The 21,037-nt window shown below is 40.5% G+C and overlaps 1 long non-coding RNA gene across 1 annotated transcript; it reads right to left on the bottom strand.

Annotated features, from left to right (window-relative positions):
* Positions 1-19,426: 19,426 nt before the first annotated feature.
* Positions 19,427-20,645, bottom strand: LOC134291396 (uncharacterized). Its single transcript, XR_009999071.1, has 2 exons — positions 20,386-20,645; positions 19,427-20,089 (listed from the first exon to the last, which is right to left on the bottom strand). It is a non-coding gene; the product is annotated as an uncharacterized LOC134291396 (long non-coding RNA).
* Positions 20,646-21,037: the final 392 nt, after the last annotated feature.

Here is a 21,037-nt window from a genome sequence, read left to right on the forward strand (position 1 = left end):
ATGATAAAAGTAGACATCAAATTAGAAAATTGAACTCTTGATGTGAGTTCTTTAAGTTGGTAGACAGATCATGGTTTCATCTTTTTCTTCTCCTTTATGGTTCTACGTCCCCACTGGGACTTGGCCTGCCTCGCTTAAAGTTCGTGTTCTTTGAGCACTACCAGAGCTTATTATAGTTAAGGGGCTTTCTTTGCCTACCATTGCATGAATTTGTATATTGCGAGGCAAGCACAATGATACACTATGCCCAGTAGACCTGTTCACTTTGAAACTTTTTTTCTCCGATTCTCCGTGACACATCAAATTATCAACCCACATGCAAAAACAAGTCTTCAGTCCAAAATTGAGCCAAATTGATAAAGATTTAGAGGTGTATCAAATCGATTTTGTGTTTTTTAAACCGTTTTCTTAGAATTTTACTCCTAAATCCAGAAAATTGCTCCGAAAGGGTGCCAAAAATACCGTTAGGATACAGTTAGTACAAAACTCTACAACTTTGCCGAAGATACTACGGTGTTTAAATTACTTATTTCGAAGCTATTCAATAATTTTAGTTGAAAAATCACGAAAAAACACGATGTTTTTACGATTTTACACATAAAAGTCATGTAATTTGTAACATTTGACTAATGTTTCAAACTAAGATTTCTTCATTTCAGTGTTAGATTTGCCCAAAGAATATTATGACTGAAAGTAAATGTAAATTTTACGCACGAACCTAATTTGGATTATATTAAATGTAATAACCAATCATAATTATGTCCACAATATCTCTGGTTAGAGTTGTTTATCGCAAAGTGGCACGATTTTTGGACACTTCGGTGCGTTTCTAGATCACACTATCAAATTTTTAGGTTCTTTTATATAGGAAAGTTATATGATAATGGCAACTGGTGGTAGTAATATGATTACAAACCTAGAGGATTTAGAGGAACATTTCGGTGACCTTCGAGTGGATTTTTTGAACGAAGAGGAACTCGATTATGAGTTACACATCAGAGGTATCGTTTGCGAAGAAGGCGCTCAAATAGTGCGCAAGCGCGGTAATCTCAGAGAAGCTCTCAAGCGAGAGCGTGATGTAGATTTCAGATTTCAGTTTAGGTACGAGCTAGATCCAGAAGTAGATTATGCCTTTTGTGTTGAGAAGTATAACGGATTGATCGATAGCTTAGTTGGCGCGAAAACATGTTCACCACGTGGTCAGTCAACGCTGCTACATTTAGGGGTTAGGATGGGGAGATTGATGAAGTACATAGACGAGGGGAAAAGACGTAATTTACAAACGTTCCTCGAAAAGGTTATTGACTTGTTGAATCGGTTCTATTATCAAAAGCGGGATAGACCACGAACGGACAGCGTAGGAAGTGACTTTTTTATCGCAGATTTGCTATCAGTCCCACAAATTCCAACGAGTGTAAATTTAGTTCCAATTTCTCCCTCAAACGTTCAAGAAGACAAGGAAAAGGGTTCCATTTCAGTTTTAGACCCGGATGATGACGATATGATTCAGTGTTTGAAAAGGTTAGGTTGCATGGACCCGTCTAGTAGCTCAGGTGATCTGAAGAAGGATGTTCGCGATGCCTTACTAACATTTGAACATGAGTTGTACATGTTGCGAAAATACAAACAGTCGTCACAAACGCAGTGTAGTACAAAATCTTTTCTTACTACCCCTGTGACGCCATCGATTGAGGTAACCTCAACTACTCGAATTTCTAACCCGTCTACGACAGTGGTGAATTCACTTGTTTCGCCTAGAGTTACGACTTCGATTGGAGTACCTAGGTCGCTCACGGCAAGCTCAGCGGAGCAGTATAGTACAGTTTTCACTAGGCCGAATGTTTCGATTCCTTATTCAACACCATATCCCTACAGGGGCTGTCCATAAACCACGTGGTCATGAGGGGGGGGGGGGGGATCGGCCAATAACCATTTTGTATGGACATTTAAAAAATTTTGTATGGAAAAATGACCACGTGGGGGGGGGGGGAGGGTTGAAAAGTCCCAAAAAAATGACCACGTGGTTTATGGACAGCCCCACAGCAATATTCTTCAAGTGACGTCAGCACATGGCTACTCGACACCGTATTCGAGCACATTCTTCGGTGCGAATAGCAATCCTATGGTTTCTACAGCATGGGGTTCTAATGTTTATGGTACAAACGTACCGGGATATTCAAACTATCCAGAAATTTCTCATTTTCCGAACCAAGTTTCATATTCTGCACCGATGTTTAATACCACGGTCACTCCACCGGCGTCGATCACACCAGCAGTTTCATATTCGAACCCTGCCGCATCGTTATCGTTGATGCCGCAGGTAGTCTCTCTTCCCGTACAACCACCGCTTCTCCCGCCTGTCCCACCTCATGCGTCGTACAGTCACAAATCACTGCCCGTTTCCAAATGGAAACTGGACAAATATGCGGGTACTGATCAAGGTAGTACGTTAAACGAATTTTTGGTACTGGTTCATCAATTATCGCTCGCTGAGAGAATCTCAGAGCAAGAATTGTTTGACTCGGCTTTCCATCTATTCACTGGACCTGCGTTGAATTGGTTTATGTCAATGAGTTCGCAGGGTTTATTGAGAGACTGGGATCACATGGTGGCGGAATTGAGAAAATCATTCGTGCATCCAGAGCTAGATTCTCTGGTGCGTTCAAAAATTTATCAGAGTCGTCAACAAAGGAACGAGTCGTTCCAAGACTACTATTACGATATGGAGAAATTGTTCAGATCGATGACGGCACAAATGAGTAACGCAGAGAAATTAGACGTGGTCAAGCGTAATATGCGTGGTGACTATAAGAAGTATCTCCTTTGGAAACCCACGACGACGCTACAGCAATTAGTAGACGCTGGTCGTCAAATTGATGCTTCGAACTTTTCTCTTTACAACAAGATGTTTGGCTCGGAAAAATCAGCCAACGTTGTAAATGAAATTAAACTAGGGAAACAGGAGACCAAGTCTCAGAACCCACGTCCAAACGACAAGAAATGGTTTGATAAATCCAAACCAAAAGCTTTCGATAAGAGCCCCAACAAACCAATCAAAGAACAGACCAAACCACAACCAGATTCTAAGAAAGTTCTTTCTAAAGACCAGAGTTCTAAGCCTCAAGTGGGCAAAGAAGATCCTCAGGAGGGGAACAACAATAATATTCGTTCGTTGGACCGTTTGGTATCCGCTCATAAGCCCCCTCAAATGGATCAATGCCTCTTTTGCAGATTCACTAATCACACTGTTGATCAGTGCAGATCTATCAGCGGACTCTTTTGTCGAATGTGTGGTTTTAAAGGGTTCGATACCCAGAACTGTCCATTCTGTTTAAAAAACGGATTTCAGACGACCAAAAGTCGCCGGTCGTCGACGTCATCCGCGTGAACACGTTCCATAATTTCAACACTCCATTTGAATTTTGGGAACCCACTTTAGATGAGATGTATTCTAAAGGAAGCCCCGACGTTCAAGTCATTTTGAATTCAATCCCCAACGACAACCGACCTTATGCGAGAGTTAAACTATATGGTCAGGTAGTAAAAGGATTGCTAGATTCAGGGAGCAATTTAACCTTAATCAGTGATCGCATTTATCAACAGTTGAACAAACCTAAGTTGCACGATTTGAAGAATCCCCTAGACATTCGATCTGCTAGTGGGACGAATTTGACTGTACTAGGTAAATTGTACATACCTATCACTTTTGATAGTCGAATTAAAATTATATCAACACTGGTGATTGAAAATTTGATTCAAGATTGTCTGCTCGGAATGGATTTTTGGAGAAAGTTTAAGATATCTCCATCCATTGAGCGATGTGACTTGATTGAGGATGATCAGAACCCTATCCCGGAGGTGTCAAGGTCTCCATTGACCAAGACCGAAATAAAACAGTTAGAAAACGTCAAACAACTTTTCAAAGTGGCAGTGTCTGACGAAATTTCATCCACTCCACTTATCACACATCGAATTGAAATTCAAGACAAGTGGAAGAGTAAACCTGCCATACGACAGTATCCTTACACAGTCTCTCCCAAAGTTCAACAGAAAGTATCTGACGAACTGGAAAGAATGCTTCGCATAGGAATCATTGAAAGATGCAATTCCGACTGGTCACTCAATGTCGTCCCGGTAATAAAACCCACCGGAAAAGTGCGATTGTGTCTCGACGCACGTAAAATAAACGAGCGTACTGTGCGGGACGCGTATCCCTTACCCCACCCTGGGAGAATCTTAACCCAGTTACCCAAAGCTAAATACCTCAGTACGATAGACCTCTCGGAAGCATTTTTACAAATTCCCCTCGAAGCTTCCTCTCGCCGATACACGGCTTTTAGTGTACAAGGCAAAGGAATGTTCCAGTTCACTCGTTTGCCCTTCGGCTTGGTTAACAGTCCGGCGACATTGTCCCGTCTGATGGACCAAGTCTTAGGGCTCGGTGAACTGGTACTCCGAGTTTTTGTATATTTAGATGACATTGTCATCGTTAGTGAGACATTTGAAGAGCATGTCAAGCTACTGCAAGAAGTCGCCCGTCGCCTGCGCGCGGCGAATCTCGCAATCAATTTAGAAAAATCTAAATTTGGAGTTGATGAACTACCATTTTTGGGTTATTTACTATCTACCCAAGGTCTACGACCGAACCCCGAAAAAGTCAAAGCCGTGGTAGAGTACGAGCGTCCAACGACGGTAACCAAACTTCGCCGCTTCTTAGGTATGTGTAATTATTACCGGAGGTTTATAGAAGATTTTAGTGGCGCTACCGCACCACTGACAGATCTCCTCAAAACTAAAAGTAAAATTTTAGGATGGAGTGATCTCGCAGAAGAAGCTTTCTGCAACATAAAAGAGAAACTCATTTCCGCTCCGATTCTCATGAGTCCAGACTTCTCTAAGGAGTTCTGCATTCAAACCGACGCGAGCGACGTCGCTGTAGCCGGCGTCCTCACGCAGGTACAGGATGGCTCTGAAAGAGTCATCTCATATTTTTCCCACAAACTCACGACCCCTCAACGCAATTACCACGCGTGTGAGAAAGAAACCCTGGCGGCGCTTTTGGCTATCGAAGCATTTCGTGGGTATATTGAAGGAGCCCACTTTACTTTGATAACAGATTCGTCAGCTTTATCCCACATTATGACCACCAAATGGAAAACTGCCTCACGCTGCAGCCGGTGGTGCTTAACACTTCAGCAATACGACATGAGCATGATACATCGAAAGGGTAAGGACAACATTGTCCCGGATGCTCTTTCCAGGAGCACCGCTGTGGTGGAAACTCGATCCTCTTCCGTATGGTACGATAAAATGATGGAAGAAGTGAAAAACAGTCCTGATGATTTCGTCGATTTTAAAATTGAAAATGACAACCTTTTCAAATTTGTATCTGTTCCAAATTTACCGTACGACCACAGGTACGAATGGAAATTTGTCCCGCCAGTCTTAGATAGGAGTGAGATTATCCGTGAAAATCACGATGAAGCAATGCATCTCGGTGTGGACAAAACCATTGACCGAATTAAGCAACGCTACTTTTGGCCTCGATTAGCGGCTGAGGTGCGCGAATACATCCAAGATTGCAAGACGTGCAAAGAAGTTAAGGGTGCATCGGTACCGGTGATCCCTTTAATGGGTGATCAGCGAATTACAAAACACCCATGGCAAATTATTGCCATGGATTTTATTGGACCTTTGCCTCGCAGCAAGAAAGGATTCCAATACATACTTGTGATTCTGGACCTTTTTAGCAAGTGGATAATGATAACTCCTGTGCGCAAGATCGACAGCACTTCCTTATGTACCATTGTGCGTGATCAATGGTTCTTTAGAAATTCCACTCCGGAAGTTATCATTACAGATAACGCCTCATGTTTTCTTTCAAAAGAATTCAAATCCCTTCTAGAACGTTTTAACATACGGCACTGGTTGAATGCCAAGTACCATTCACAAGCGAACCCAGTAGAGCGGGTTAACCGCACTGTGAATGCTGCTATAAGGACTTACGTCAAGGAAGACCAAAGATTGTGGGATTCCAAACTTTCGGAAATCGAAACCATATTGAACTCTTCTGTACATTCCGTTACAAAAATGACCCCATACTTTATAACCCACGGCCATGAGCTGTTCATTAAGGGTTCTGATCACAAGGATCTCCCGGTGGAGCAAGATCAAACTCTGGAACAACGTTCAGAAAAACAGAGAGAACTGTTTGACAAAATCTACGGTGTCGTTGAGCACAACTTAAAACTTGCTCATGAATCATGTAAGCATCGCTATAATCTTAGGCATCGACAGCATGCTAAAGGGTACGATATAGGACAACAAATATATTATAAAAATATGAAACAATCCAGCGCAGTGCAAAATTATAATGCGAAGTATGGCCCAATGTATTTGCCTGGTCGCATCAAATCTAAACTTGGATCTTCGTCATACGAAATCGAAGACTCCAATGGGAAGTCTTTGGGAATATGGCATGGCTCCCACTTAAAGCCGGCGTAAAGTTTTGTAATCAGTGGTTTTGACCATGGACAATTTGGTCCATGCCTTAAAACATAAGAATTTTCACGATTTTCCTCCTTAAAGTTAGTGGCGATGTCTTGGTGTCTAAATCAGTCTATGATTTGAAAATTAAGTTTGCATTGAGAAGTGAGTTCGAAACATGAGCTTCGATCTCACCTCTTCGTATTATGGCATTCAAGTGAATTCACCACGCTCATAGAGGCTATAGAAGAAAGATTAGATAAGTTCACACGGAAAACTTGATTAGAAACTCAACTGGAACATTAATTGAGTTCTGCCTTTAGACCATCGCGTCTAAAAGTACCTATGATGAGGAGAAGTTAGTTTGGTTAGTTTAAAAGTAATGTTTGTAAAAAACTCTTTCATCTGTACAGTTAGTGATAATTCTTAGATTAGTGAATGAATGAGTTGGATGAATGAGTGGAATGGATGCGAAAATAGAGGGATCCCGAATGAATGTAATGTGAATGAAATTTAGAGTTATATCGGATGGTAGGCAATCTAGAAACCCATCAAAGTTATAAATGTCCCCCACAGGTTGAGGGAGTAGAATTATTTCCATAATGAGAGAGATGTTTTCTCGGAAGAGAGAATGAAAATGAGCATATCATATCGTAAACCACGATGACTTTAAAAAAAAACTAGGAGTGTGTAATGTCTGAGACATAACCGCAATGTTGACGTAGGACTAATTTTTAACGCATAATAAAGAATTTGGGGCTCACAGATGAAGTAAACGTGTATCTATTCAGCAAAAATAACGGCCAGAGTAAAATCACTATATGCTAAAGACTCGAAATCTGGCGATTGTTGCTGGTAATGATGATTCAGAGCGTTCATGATTAACAAATATTTTAATCATGATTAATCATTGGTGATTAAAATTCAAATTTCGGTGATTATTGATTATGATTAATAATTAATTTGATTTTTGGGATGATTAATGATTATGATTAATGATTAAAATTGATTTTATCTGTGATTATTGATTATGATTAATGATTAAAAATGGCTCATTGATTAAAAATCATGATTAATCATGATTAATCAATCACAAAAAACAGGAAATGATTAAAATATAATTATTGTTGAAAATATTTTTGAAGTTCCAAAAGTAAAAGGTAACTCTGTCTGGGAGATTATTGAAAAAATAATCAAGAAGAACAGCATTTGAACCAATTCAAATTGGATCATATATTTTATATGGTGAAAAATTTTTGGTGATGAATGATTAATGATTGATCAATTTTTTTTCTTATGATTATGATTACTGATTAATGATTAAATTGCGAAATCAGTGTGATTAAGATTAATGATTAATGATTAAATGAGAAATTTTGGTGATTATGATTACTGATTTTTGATTAATCTTAATCATTAATCATTAATCATGATTAAATTTATGATTAATCATTAACGCTCTGTGATGATTCCCGTATCATGACGATGATGCTGCCGAGCAATGCCTTTAAAGTTGAAGGATTCGTCATTGAAATAATCGTCATCATTGAAAATTCGAAAGCAGTTTTCTCGTACAAAGCTGAAATTTCCGCAGTGAAAATGTATTCACTGTATTGCGGCTGAAGATTGGAGTACAGTGAACTTATTTTCACTGCAGAAATTTCAGTTTAGAATGAGAAAACTGCTTTCGAACTTTCAATGATGACGATTATGTCAATGACGAATCCTTCAACCTTAAAGCGCATTTGACAGGTATCCTACTCGATTGGAATGACATTGACAGTAAATTTGGAATTTCAAATACCAAATATACAGCGGTGTATATTTAGTATAAAAATTAAACTTTATCGATAAACTAAACTATTAAAATTAGAATTAGTTGAATTTTTAGAAATAATTGAATAATGCTCCAAATTACTCTTTCGGGAGCTTTGGGGCCCTTAAAAGAACCATTTTGGTATAATTCATTGCCACCCATGCCGCCACCACCGATTGATCCGAAAAGAATCGAGGCTTCATTGGACAGAGGGCGGTGCCACCCGCTTGCTCATCCGTTGAAGCGGATCTTTTTTGGGATCTTGCTGCTGCTGCCGCCGACAATCCATGAAAGAATCGGGGCCCCGGCAAACAAAAAGTGACGCCAATCGAATTTTCGTTTGCCGAGGCGGATTTTTCTTTGGATGTTGCTTCCGCTACTGCCTCCACTGCCGATGGATCCGAAAAGAATCGAGGCTTCATTGGACAGAGGGCGGTGCCACCCGCTTGCTCATCCGTTGAAGCGGATCTTTTTTGGGATCTTGCTGCTGCTGCCACCGACAATCCATGAAAGAATCGGGGCCCCGGCAAACAAAAAGTGACGCCAATCGAATTTTCGTTTGCCGAGGCGGATTTTTCTTTGGATGTTGCTTCCGCTGCTGCCTCCACTGCCGATGGATCCGAAAAGAATCGAGGCTTCATTGGACAGAGGGCGGTGCCACCCGCTTGCTCATCCGTTGAAGCGGATCTTTTTTGGGATCTCGCTGCTGCTGCCGCCGGCAATCCATGAAAGAATCGGGGCCCCGGCAAACGAAAAGTGACGCCAATCGAATTTTCGTTTGCCGAGGCGGATTTTTCTTTGGATGTTGCTTCCGCTGCTGCCTCCACTGCCGATGGATCCGAAAAGAATCGAGGCTTCATTGGACAGAGGGCGGTGCCACCCGCTTGCTCATCCGTTGAAGCGGATCTTTTTTGGGATCTTGCTGCCGCTCGGTGCTGTCCGTCCGCTGCTGTGTGTGCCGATGAAATGATCGAAATGAGTGTGTGCACCACTTATATAAGTTTCGTCGTGTCGCCTCACAGAACTATGCTTGATTGTGATTGGTTGGGTAAGACTGATCTCGAGCTTTTACTAATGTTCAGCTCCAGCCTCAGTCAAGGCACATCATTCAATTGAGCCCCAGCTAGGAAGCATAAATTTGTGGTGTTGTAGGTTTAAAGCTTTTACCATAGTTGATGACGTCAAACCCGACATCAACCTATCATTCACCTATTTTGATTTTAGCCACCAAACCTAACATAGACCCAATAGTTGATCGATGTTGGTCCAACAGTGGCCCAACATTCGATAAAAATTGACCCGACTTTAACCCGACATTCGACATTTTTTCAGTCTGGCGGAATCCAGAAAGAAATCAGAGGGAACAGCTTTTATACCCCTAGATTGGCAGATGCAGCTCCTCCCATTCGGCTGGCTTTCCAGAATATTTCATTTGCATGGCCCGCCCCGCCTGCTTCAGACGCTTCAAACGATTAATCAACCCAGAAATGGAAAAAAAAATCATTAAGCGTTAAAGTAAACAAAATATTGGATGATTTAGATCATTTTAATTCGAAAATTGTTAGAGTTAAACAATGTTTTACGGAAAATAGTTCTGATAAGGTAATGCGTTGCTGAATTCTGGGTGGAACCATTAGTGGCCGGAATTCAATCATTCATTTTTCGGGTGAACCACACTTTTCTCGATTGATGGAGTAAAATTATCTGATTTACAACTCTTGAAGAATCATTTTTTGGTGATCCTGATAAGGACCGTTTGATAAAGTAACGATTTCAGGAAGAAAATGGCATGAAACCGCCTTGCCACGCAATGCGTGTTGGTTTTCTCCGTGCTAATCCTGCAGGATGCCACCGAAAATTGGTAGGTCGCTTTCTGCCGTGGATAAGATTCATGACGCTATCAGCACGATAGCCGAGAGTCGCCGATGGGTAGTGCTCAGGTGTGGAGGTGACATCCACCCTGCTTGACTGATCCAACGAAAATGACGAAAGAAATCAGAGGGAGCAGCTTTTATGCCCTAGATTAGCAGATGAAGCTCCTCCCATTCGGCTGGCTTTTCAGTATATTTTATTTGCATGACCCGCCCCGCATGCACCAGACGCTTGAAACGGTTAATCAACCGAGAAATGAGAAAATTTCCATTTAACGAATAAAGTAATCAAAATATTGTAAGGTTAAGATCATTTTAACTCGAACAACGTTATAATTCATCGATGTTTCACGAAAAATGGTTCGGATAGGGTTGATAAATTCCGGATGGAACCATTAGTGGCCGGCATCATCATTCTTGCGGGGCCACCAAGCATTCAATCTTTCACTTTTCGGTTGCACCACACTTTTACCGATCCATGATGGAATGAAATAATTATCTGATTCACAACTCTTGATGAATAATTTTGGTCCTGAAAAGAACCGATTGAATATTGAAAGATTTTAGACAAAAAATGACATGAATTTATCATGCCACGCAATGCGTGTTGGATTCCTCCGTGCTGAATGCTGAACGCCGTCGAAAATTGGCCCGCCGCTTGTTGCCCTGGATGTTCCTGATGCTATCATCAATGCGCCACCGCCAATCAATCGGCGAAAGGACCGAGCCCCGAGGACAGCGACGCAACTCGCAAATTCGTATGTCGCTGATCTTTCTGTGGATTTTGCTGCCTCTGCCACCACCGCCGAGCAATCGATGAAACGTATTCTTTCCTTCGTCTGCCGCGTTAGACGGTTAGAAGGCGAATGTGCAACAGCACCCTTGCCGACAACCACCGACGCCGAGCCAACACGGCCGTCAAAGAATAATGAGCGAAAACGCAAACGAAGAAAGTGGGCAGCTCTCGTTCGATGCGTTCACCTCGAGACGACAAAGGCAAATGAGGGAAGATGCGAAGAAGCAGTAGCTTTTATATTCGACGGGAGCATCCAAAATGTGCTCCAAAATGTGCTCGATCGTGATTGGCTGGAATAAACATGGGTTCACTTTTCCCAATTTTTCAATAGTTTGTTATTGAAAAACAGCAAATATTATTATTGGACATAATTGGTGTAAAGATTTGCAATCGATTGGTGCCAAAATTTTGAAAATTCAACAAGAAATGACTGAGCTATTACCGCTCAAAATCTCCACTTTAAACGTAACGCGGCTGATTTCTGAAAATTTAGAATGACACCCGGTATAGAAAAGAGAGACGTAGTCCTACGTCAAAAAGGAGTCTCGTTAAATACTCGTCAACAATAATCAATTAAATGAACGATCCGGACCTACTGCCCAAAGTGAAAGAACGTAATTTTGAAATCAATAATCAGTTACCAAGAAAAAAATTACCCAATAAAAATTTTATTGTCTAATTTTTATTCCGAAGGAGGGAACATTGTAACATTTGACTAATGTTTCAAACTAAGATTTCTTCATTTCAGTGTTAGATTTGCCCAAAGAATATTATGACTGAAAGTAAATGTAAATTTTACGCACGAACCTAATTTGGATTATATTAAATGTAATAACCAATCATAATTGAAGTCCACAATACACCATTTCCCCTATAATGAAGTAGTAGAATAGAAATTGTCGATAGGGCATTTCGAAATCAGTTACTCACGAAGGTAGGCTCTGCTGCTCGAAACACACTCATCATCCAACTGCTCGACGACATGGGAGTATTTGTGGGACCAAAAATTCGACCATACCATCATACCATCCCCGGAATGATATAAGTGCAATAAGTAAAATCGGATGATTATCAGCTGATGCTCCCAAAATTTCTACCTATGAGATATATAAGCATGCCCAGGCCCTGCATCGGGTCTCTTTTGATCCTGGGAAGCGAATAATATCGGTGCGTGAAGTTTAGTAAGTGATTATTACCCACGAATCTAAACCGGAAGTTCTAGTTCTGGCAGTGCCAGTAGTGATTTATATCACGTTGAAGTTTAATAGACATTTTTAGGAGTAGAGTCTCCTTAATCTTAGCTCGTCCGAACATTAAAAGTGATAGTTAGTGCTTTTAGTGGCCGCTTTGCGGCAATTCTGGTACTCCTAATCGCCAACGCTGAGGCCAGTTCGTGAATGAAGAGGTCGTCTTCCGGTTCTACGTTAGAAGTCGACATAGCAGAAGAACACTGTCCGAAAGCTTAGTGAACCGCGTAGATAAGGTGTCGCATGGCGAGCTAAGTGTAATTCCTCTCGAATAGACCGATTAGTGAAGTGTTTCCGCTCCCAGATGTTCTGAACGGTCGTCCGTTACCATACGACCGAGCCGTACGTTATCACACGGCGTAGCATTTTGTCACGTGGCCCTGAAAGGGTGAAGCGATCCGGAGTAGCAGCGTTCCAGTGCCCAACAGTGAGGCGATCCTGTGTCACGTGGAGGACCATACGACGAGGACATCGGTGTCGAAGCGAACACCCTACAACTAGTGAGTGAGTCTAGAGCCTTTTAATATACAGAGTGAGGTTAAGTAGCGAAAAGAAGCAGTTTTAATAAATTTCTTGGGTTGGTGTTCCTATTAGAATTTTGCTATTTGGTTCTGTGCGAGCGCTGAAAGAAAGTTGTTTCAGGTTGAGAACTTTACAGGTCTGTTACAGGTGAGTACTCCCAAGCACGTGAGCCGACCCTGAGAGGCTAATAAGAGGTGAGCTGGCTAGGGCGTACGGACGTCCATGCCACAGACGCGTGGGCGTCATCGGTAGTAACAAATTTTACATTATTTTACGTGACTAAATTAATTAGCTATTTCTCCTTTGTGTAATAAACATTTCGTCCATACATCGTTTTTGTGTTGGAATTCGTTTTCAATGACTAATTATCAAAAGTATGTCACGTTGATACTAAAAATCGCGTAGAGTTGCCAGCACGAATTAAAACAAAGTTACCCATGATTTAGACGTCATGCCATCGTATTCTAATGTCTTTCGATTTAAGTATCAGAAATAGCGCAGATGATAAGGCTCGAGCCTGCGGATCAGAAGGTCCCAGGTTCAAACTCAAATTCATAATAAACTTTTTTTCTTTCTTTATAGCAGTTAAGATGATGAATCTGCCATGAGCCATGCCCCATGACTTACACGCAATCTCCCAAATAATGATGATCGGAACCTGCCAATTAAGCCCATTCCAGGACTAGCTAGATATTTAGTTTACTTGTTGACAAGAAATCGTGTCGACGAGATCAGCTGGACGAAATACCTATTGGACATCTGTTTGATACCGATTAATATAGCTAAAACAATTCAATACGATGATGGAACTGCTTCTGGATGCAAAATTTATCATACAACTGTGGAGATTACTTGCATCTATCTAGCCAGGGCCGATTCAAATATGACGTCCATCATTTTTCGGGAATTTTAGACCCCTCTCTCCCCCCTCTGTCACGCTATTTTGTATACCTTATACATGGAGTGTCACACTTTCTCAGACCCCCCCTAAACGATGGACGTCATATTTGAATGACCCCCCACAAGCTACACAACTACACGATGAAGGAAAACTTCATTCTTACTATGCACTCTACGGTTTCGAAACAAGGTTATGATGCCAAATTGCAATGTGATGCAGAGTGTAGTCTCATTAACTTATAGCAGGATCGAGACGCAAAAAATCCTATTCCAGGGCTCGAACCTTGAATCTTCGAATCGGCAGTCTCATGCTCAACCATCTACACCAAATTGAAACTGATGCAGATGCGACAAAGAAATGTAATGACGTTTTAATCATGGGTAACTTTGTTTAATTTTGCTGGCAACTCTATGCGATTTTTAGTATCAACGTGACATACTTTTGATAATTAGTCAATGAAAACGAATTCCTACAATAAAATGATGTAAGGATGAAATGTTCGTAACATATAGGAGAAATAGCTAAATAAATTAGTCATTTAAAACAATGTAAAATTACATGATTTTTACATGAAAAACCGTAAAAATATTGTATTTTTTCGCGATTTTTTAACGAAAATTGTTGAATAACTTTGAAATAAGCAATTTAAACACCGTAGTGTCTTCGGCAAAGTTGTAGAGTATTGTTCCAACTATATTTTAACGATGTTTTCTGTACCTTTACGGTGCAATTTTCTGGATATTGGAGTACATTTTTGTGAAAATGCTCGAAAACACACAAAATCGATTTGATACACCTCTAAACCTTTATCAATTTGGCTCAATTTTGGACTGAAGACTTGTTTTTGCATGTGAATTGATAATTTGATGTGACACGGGTAGGTCAAAAAAAGTGAACAGCTCTAATGCCCAGGGAGTCGAGAAAATGTTCCCGGCTGGAACGGGAATTGAGCCCGCCGTCACCGGATTGGCGATCCATAGCCTTAACTGCTAGGCTAACTGGAGACCCCAATGTCTTACAGCTACTGAATTTATTATATTGTGAAGCGAGAGTTGTTAAACGGCTTCGTATTTTATAAATTGTTGATTGCTGTCTTTCTTATAACTTATCCGCAGACATATTATTATTATTATTAATATTTATTAACGACACTTTAATAATCCTGTGGCATTCGTGTCCGCTTCAGACATATGAGGATCAACAAAGTAATTAGAAAATGCAAAAAATCGTTAGAACTTTCAAAATTTTCATGTTTTAAAAATGGTCAACTTTACGAGAAATGCATCGAAAGATGTCAAAATCTAACTATAAGTTGATTTTCGAATAAAGCTTATTAGAGGAACATTTAATACTATCTGTTTTGAAACGTCCAGAAAAGTACATACTTGTAGAAATGCCAGAAGGAAACCTCGCAGGAATTAGAAAAGGCATTTTTGAAATACTTTCTACGGGAGAGGATATTGGAAAAATTGTCGAAGATATTTCTGAAGGAATTTCTGGTGAAAGTCTTAAGATATTTTTGAAGGAACTCCTAGAAAAATGTTTAGTTAAATCCGCAACGGAATACGTTAAGTAGTTGTTGAATTATTGTGGACATTTGTGAAGAAATTCTTGGCAGGTCTTTCTGGAAGAAAAATTTGGATAACATTCTGAAGAAAATCTTAAAAAATGTCTACGGACATAATAGTACGAACCCCCTATTAATTCTTGGAGAAACTCTCAAAGGATTTCCCGAAGAATTTCACAAGAATTTCTTATGGAATATTTGGGGAAATGATTGAGTTTACTCAGAAGCCGTACACCTTTAATTATTCTGGAAGGAATCAGTAATCCTGACACAGTGCACATTGGGCAAAATCAAGCCCAAAGGAGGAAAAAAATTAACTTTCTTAATACAGGACCCTATGTAACCAACGATGGTTATTTGAAAGCAAATTTTCTCAAGAATTTATTGGTGGATGATTCATGTACGGGCCACTGCTCTGAAGCGAGTTATTGAACCCGTTTTACCCCAGTTCCCCCTAAAATTTGAGAATTTGTACTATTTCATGGCATTTGTTATGATTTGAATGATTTTTTTTCTCCATTGAGTCATTAAAACGTTGGAATTTTAGGGTATTGTGGGGTCAATTAGGCAATGGTATATTTCCAAGGTTATTTTCTATAACTTATTCAATTTGATACAAATCGAGTAAGTTTTTGTACACAGTGCATACAGTAAACTACCAAGCCGAATACACAAAATCAAGTCAATATAAACATCTTGTGGAAATTATATCTAACCTGAAGAGTTTTGTCATTTGTTAAATTGAACTTGATTAATTACTAAACTTTTCTTTTGTATTTGTTTGTATTCCTTGTTTTGTAAGAAGGCGAAAGACTGCATAAACGACATAAGTTTGCGCGAGAGCATCTGTTAAGGAAATCGTCCCCAAATGCATTATCCTGGTCTGACCCATAACTATCATCATTCACATACCGCTTCAGAGCTGCTAGCTCAAAATCTAAGGACTATGCAACCATATGTAGCATTGCTGTCCCATTATCTATGGTAATCCACATTAATGTGAGACAACTTTGCTGAACATGGCAGTATGTCTCTATAAAAACGATCAAACTGTACTATCGCCAAAAACGGAAAGATTCTACTACAATGAACGCAACGCCAGATGAGAGTGATTCCAATTATGATCAGATGTACTCAGGAAATCTAGTATCGAGTAATAGTAAAAGATATACATACTTGGCTAAGTGGAATTAGACTGTCAAATTATTAGCATATAGAAAAACAAAATAAATACCTATTTGATGTTTGAATTGAGGCTGTTACTCCCCCATAAAGTCTATCGGCAAGCAGCAGTTTGGATATTCTCCGATTCACGCTTGTAACGGGTATACATATGTAGTTTTTTGTTCTCTAAATGTTTTTCGTAATCTTCAATAAAATTATTCCCATAGATATAGACTAAATATTGAACCAGTCTAAAAGACATTATCAAACTTTCCGCATGAACATTCTTCCGAGTTCACGAGTGGCACCTCTTAAGATGGACAAGTTAAATGAGTTCCCACTATAGCCAACACGCACATGTGACCTGCAGTCCAAAAGGCATAGTGCTAACACTTTTTGCGAAATTGCGCGCTCGGCGCTGTGCATTGACCCCCCTAAGTTGCATTCAAAGGATGTTGAACTTTGCCGAATGGGTTGACTCTCTCTTGGGTCGGAGATATAGACGAGTCGTATGACGAAAGACTTTCGATGCAGACCACCCTCCTCCCCCTGACCTTGAATTTCGCGAGCGTGGAAACGAAAATCTGCGGTATTCTCTCGGGAAATATTTCAGACCTGATGGTGGTAATTGCATTTCGCGACTTATCTGAGGCATCTAGGACTTTGATCAACCACTTCGTTCTGACTAGTGGAAGAGGCAGGAGTGATCGTTTTTAAGTGTCGCGCCGTGACGTGTATTTGAAGGTCTTTCTTGTGAACATGCTTTGTCTTCATTGTAACTAATTAAGTCTTTCCCTTTAGCTAGTAGTGCTGTTAAGTTTGTGCGAAATTGTTGCAAAGAAGGAGATTGTGCGTTGAATTGGATTTGTGCAGGTAAACCGTGTGTGCAATTGCGTGTATTTTATGTGTGTTAATTTGGTCGTCGTATGACACCACGTGCTCCCCAACTAGGTCTGTGGCCGTCTGCAGTACCGACACGTCACACCCCCAAGCTAAGATCGCTTCTGACCCCACCGTCAGCTACGAGGTTTTTCCCGGAGGTGCGGAAACCGGAAGAGGGCCAGCGTCCGTCAATCGCGCCCTAGGCGAAGGTTAGAGACACCCAAGTTCATCAGCAAATTGCGCCAACCGTCGAAGCAGTTCATCGGCAGCGCCGCGACGGCCGCCCCCGTCGGCCAACACACAGACCGGAGGTTTTCTGCAGCAGCGTCCATCTCGACACCCCTCGACGCGCGATCCCCAGCGGCGAGTTCATGCTCGATGAGTGACCGCCGTGGGTAGATCATCGTAAGCAGGCCTCCAAGCGTACGTACAAGTCAAACCGTGAGTAACAAAAATCATGCATGATAGTAGATAAGTCCATGCGCATGGCTCGTTTTTCCCCGCTATTGAAGCTACTAAAGTAGATAGCGTAATTTTCGAATCACGTGGCCCACCGTAGTACCCGCTTTCGCGCCGGTGGCCACCTCTTGAGCACGCACGCACACACACGCACACCGTCCCGGATGAACAGCACTTCTTGCACGTAAGAGTACCCCGCACAAATGAATGTTTTGTGTCCATGCCGTACTGACGTTTTGAGGTGGGAATACTTTTAGGCGTAGCCTTGGATAAAACTATAAGGAAGAGTCGTCAATAAAGTGACATGAAGGTTTAGCATGTTTTTCCGTTCGTAATTTAATTTCTTGTTCATATTTTATTTTACTGGGGCGGCTCCCCGAAACAACCGAGACTACTCCCTAATTTCCTACTGGATGGTTCGAGGGTTGGTTAAGTCAGCCAGTGATGAAAACTTAGCGAACTTATTATATTATTACCGTCTCGTTTCCTCGTCTCAAGAAATAAGATCCCTTTTTCTTTTTTCCTTCCAATTTGGCTTCTTTAGCGGTGTTGAGATAATTCCATATTCAGAATCTGCATGCAAAACTGAGCCGAAATCCAAATTTTCATGAGTTTTGGTGCCCGGGAACCTATTTAAAAATCAGTTTGAAATTTGTATGGGAGCGATTTGTCGAATCACCCCTCGTCGCATTTTGTACTGGGCGGAGCTGTCAAGCAGTTGGCCAGCTGTCAAAAGGTGATTTCGAAAAATCTCTTCGAAAGCGATTTTAGGTACCAAAATAAAGTTCTAAAAATCTGAAAAAAATCATGGTGGTTCAGAAAAATGTGCTCTTTCGTATAAAATCAAAAAATCATTACATTTTTCTTAATTTAAAAACCCTATTGTCTCCCGAAGTCTGACGTCAGCCGACTCGTTTGTATCTTTGATCGGGAGTAATTAGACCCATTCCCTGGGGGTCTCAACGGCCGGGCAATCCATAAACTGGTAGGTGGTCTCCGAAAGGAGTGGCGCATAAGCCACCTTACTTTAATCCCGACAACATCGCAGGCTGGCGTGTTACACGCTACAGCTCTTCATCATGAAACACTCCGAATGGTGAATAATGGAAGTGTGCGACATGGACTAATAATATTATTTCACGAATTGATTCTAAATTTCCTCATCAAGCAACAGCATATGACAGCACAACTTGATTATACTTTTAGGGGAATTGGGGTGAAACAGGCTTTACACCTCGCAAAAGAGATGTCATAAGTACAAAAATCATTTGTTTGGAAATTATCTATCAAACAAGTTATTTGCCAACTTATATGGTCATTCAAGCTCTAGGATTTTTTTTCATTTAACCCTATTTTACCCTAAATTTCCAAATTTTATAGGAAGCAAAATATTACTGGTTAACTCTTCATCAATATTAACTCATATCATGCATATACATTATAAGGAAAAAGTTTTTTTTTTGTTTAAGAACAATAGAAAATAAGTTTATAGAGGAGCTTGGGTAAACTAAGCTCTAAAACTATATGCTGCCGCCACCTCCCGTCTATGAGGCTTTTTGGAGTACATAAGCAATGGCCCATCGTTTGGAAATGTTTGGAATCGGTGGTATTAGGATGAGAACTACTCATATTTGTATGCGTGAAAACTCAAATATTACCGATACTTTGAGATCAAACTCGCCAGAAATGGTTTCTTCAGGAATAATCCATGTGTATTCTTTTTTTTTGTAGAGTGATCAGGTGGAGCTGCATGACAGCTGATAGCAAAGCCTGGACCCTTTCCCAACTTTCCCCCTACTAGTACCAATACCCACGATGGACTAGACGATGTCGTCAACTTGAGCAAAGTGTGTAGTAATTAGTATTGGGTCGTAGTAGTTTTTAAAATTACTGTGTTTTAACTATTCCCATCGCACTATTGTTTTGACCCAATGGAAGCTCCAAAGATGATATGATAATTGAACAATATTCCAATAATCGAAAATCTCCGAGATCACTGGACAACATTCAGAGAGAAAAAAAGCTGTACATGTTAACGCCTTCAAGGCACTATTCCTGAGAAATATTACAAAGAAGAGCAAAAAATTTGTCATAGCTAATGTTTACAGGTTTGATATTTTTGAAAATTATTCGGAGACAGCTGCCAGAGCTAGCGTTTTTAGCCGATATGGGCAACTAGCATCTCTAAACAATAAATCAAATAATAACCTAAGTTTTTTACAATACATTCTGAAAATTATTTCAAGCTGATTACCAATAGTGTCAATAACCGATGTTGGTCATTGACAGCACCAGCATCATCCCCAAATAACTCTCATATTAGTGTTAGGTAACACTTTTTGAGCTTCCATTCGATGTTGTAATGAAATCAGTCAAACCTCCTCCTCTTCTCTTCTTGGCGTAACGTCCTCACTGGGACAAAGCCTGCTTCTCAGCTTAGTGTTCTATGAGCACTTCCACAGTTATTAACTGAGAGCTTCCTCTGCCAATGACCATTTTGCATGTGTATATCGTGTGGCAGGCACGAAGATACTCTATGCCCAAGGAAGTCAAGGAAATTTCCCTTACGAAAAGATTCTGGACCGACCGGGAATCGAACCCGTCACCCTCAGCATGGTCATGCTGAATACCCGTGCGTTTACCGCCTCGGCTATATGGGCCCAATCAGTCAAACCCTATACGTCGAGTCGAAATATAGTCTATAATGTGTCAAATTGTGTTCTTAATTTCGTCTAGTCGTCTTCTGCATATCTGTGATCATCTAAGTCCGAAGTATTATTACATCCACCGTAACCCTTTAGATTGTCAACCGTCCTAAGTCCTAAAGAAACATGTAACAAAATTCCTGCTTTTTTGGTCAGTGTTATAATACCGTCTAGAATATAAAACAAAAAAGTTCAGTCAGCTGATTTTTGTGTCAAAAATTTAAATGATTAAGATTACTAGTCAACTTCTATATATTCATCCCTACAAAACCTATAAAAAGAGGAAATACAAATATAAACTCATTTCTACAGCAGTTTTGACTGATTAGGGTCCAGAATTTTCTAAAGGTAATAAATTTAATTGTTAACGTTACCTAATCTGTAAGGCTGTAAGTCAACTTATCCTAGCGTCCCCTGTCCTGTGTACTTTCGAATTCAAGTGATGAATGATGAGTGTAACGCAGAGACCTCCCCTACCCACTCTTGCGTTACGTTAAATTCAACAATTATTGTTAAATTTGAGAAAATTTAAAGAATGCAAAGATTAGGTCTATGCAAGCTGAATTATAACTTGTGATAAATGCACTACGGATACTCCTTGGTTCCCATTAGCACTTAGGG

This window comes from Aedes albopictus, chromosome 3 (assembly GCF_035046485.1).
Source record: "Aedes albopictus strain Foshan chromosome 3, AalbF5, whole genome shotgun sequence".
NCBI classification, from domain to species: Eukaryota; Metazoa; Arthropoda; class Insecta; order Diptera; family Culicidae; genus Aedes; species Aedes albopictus.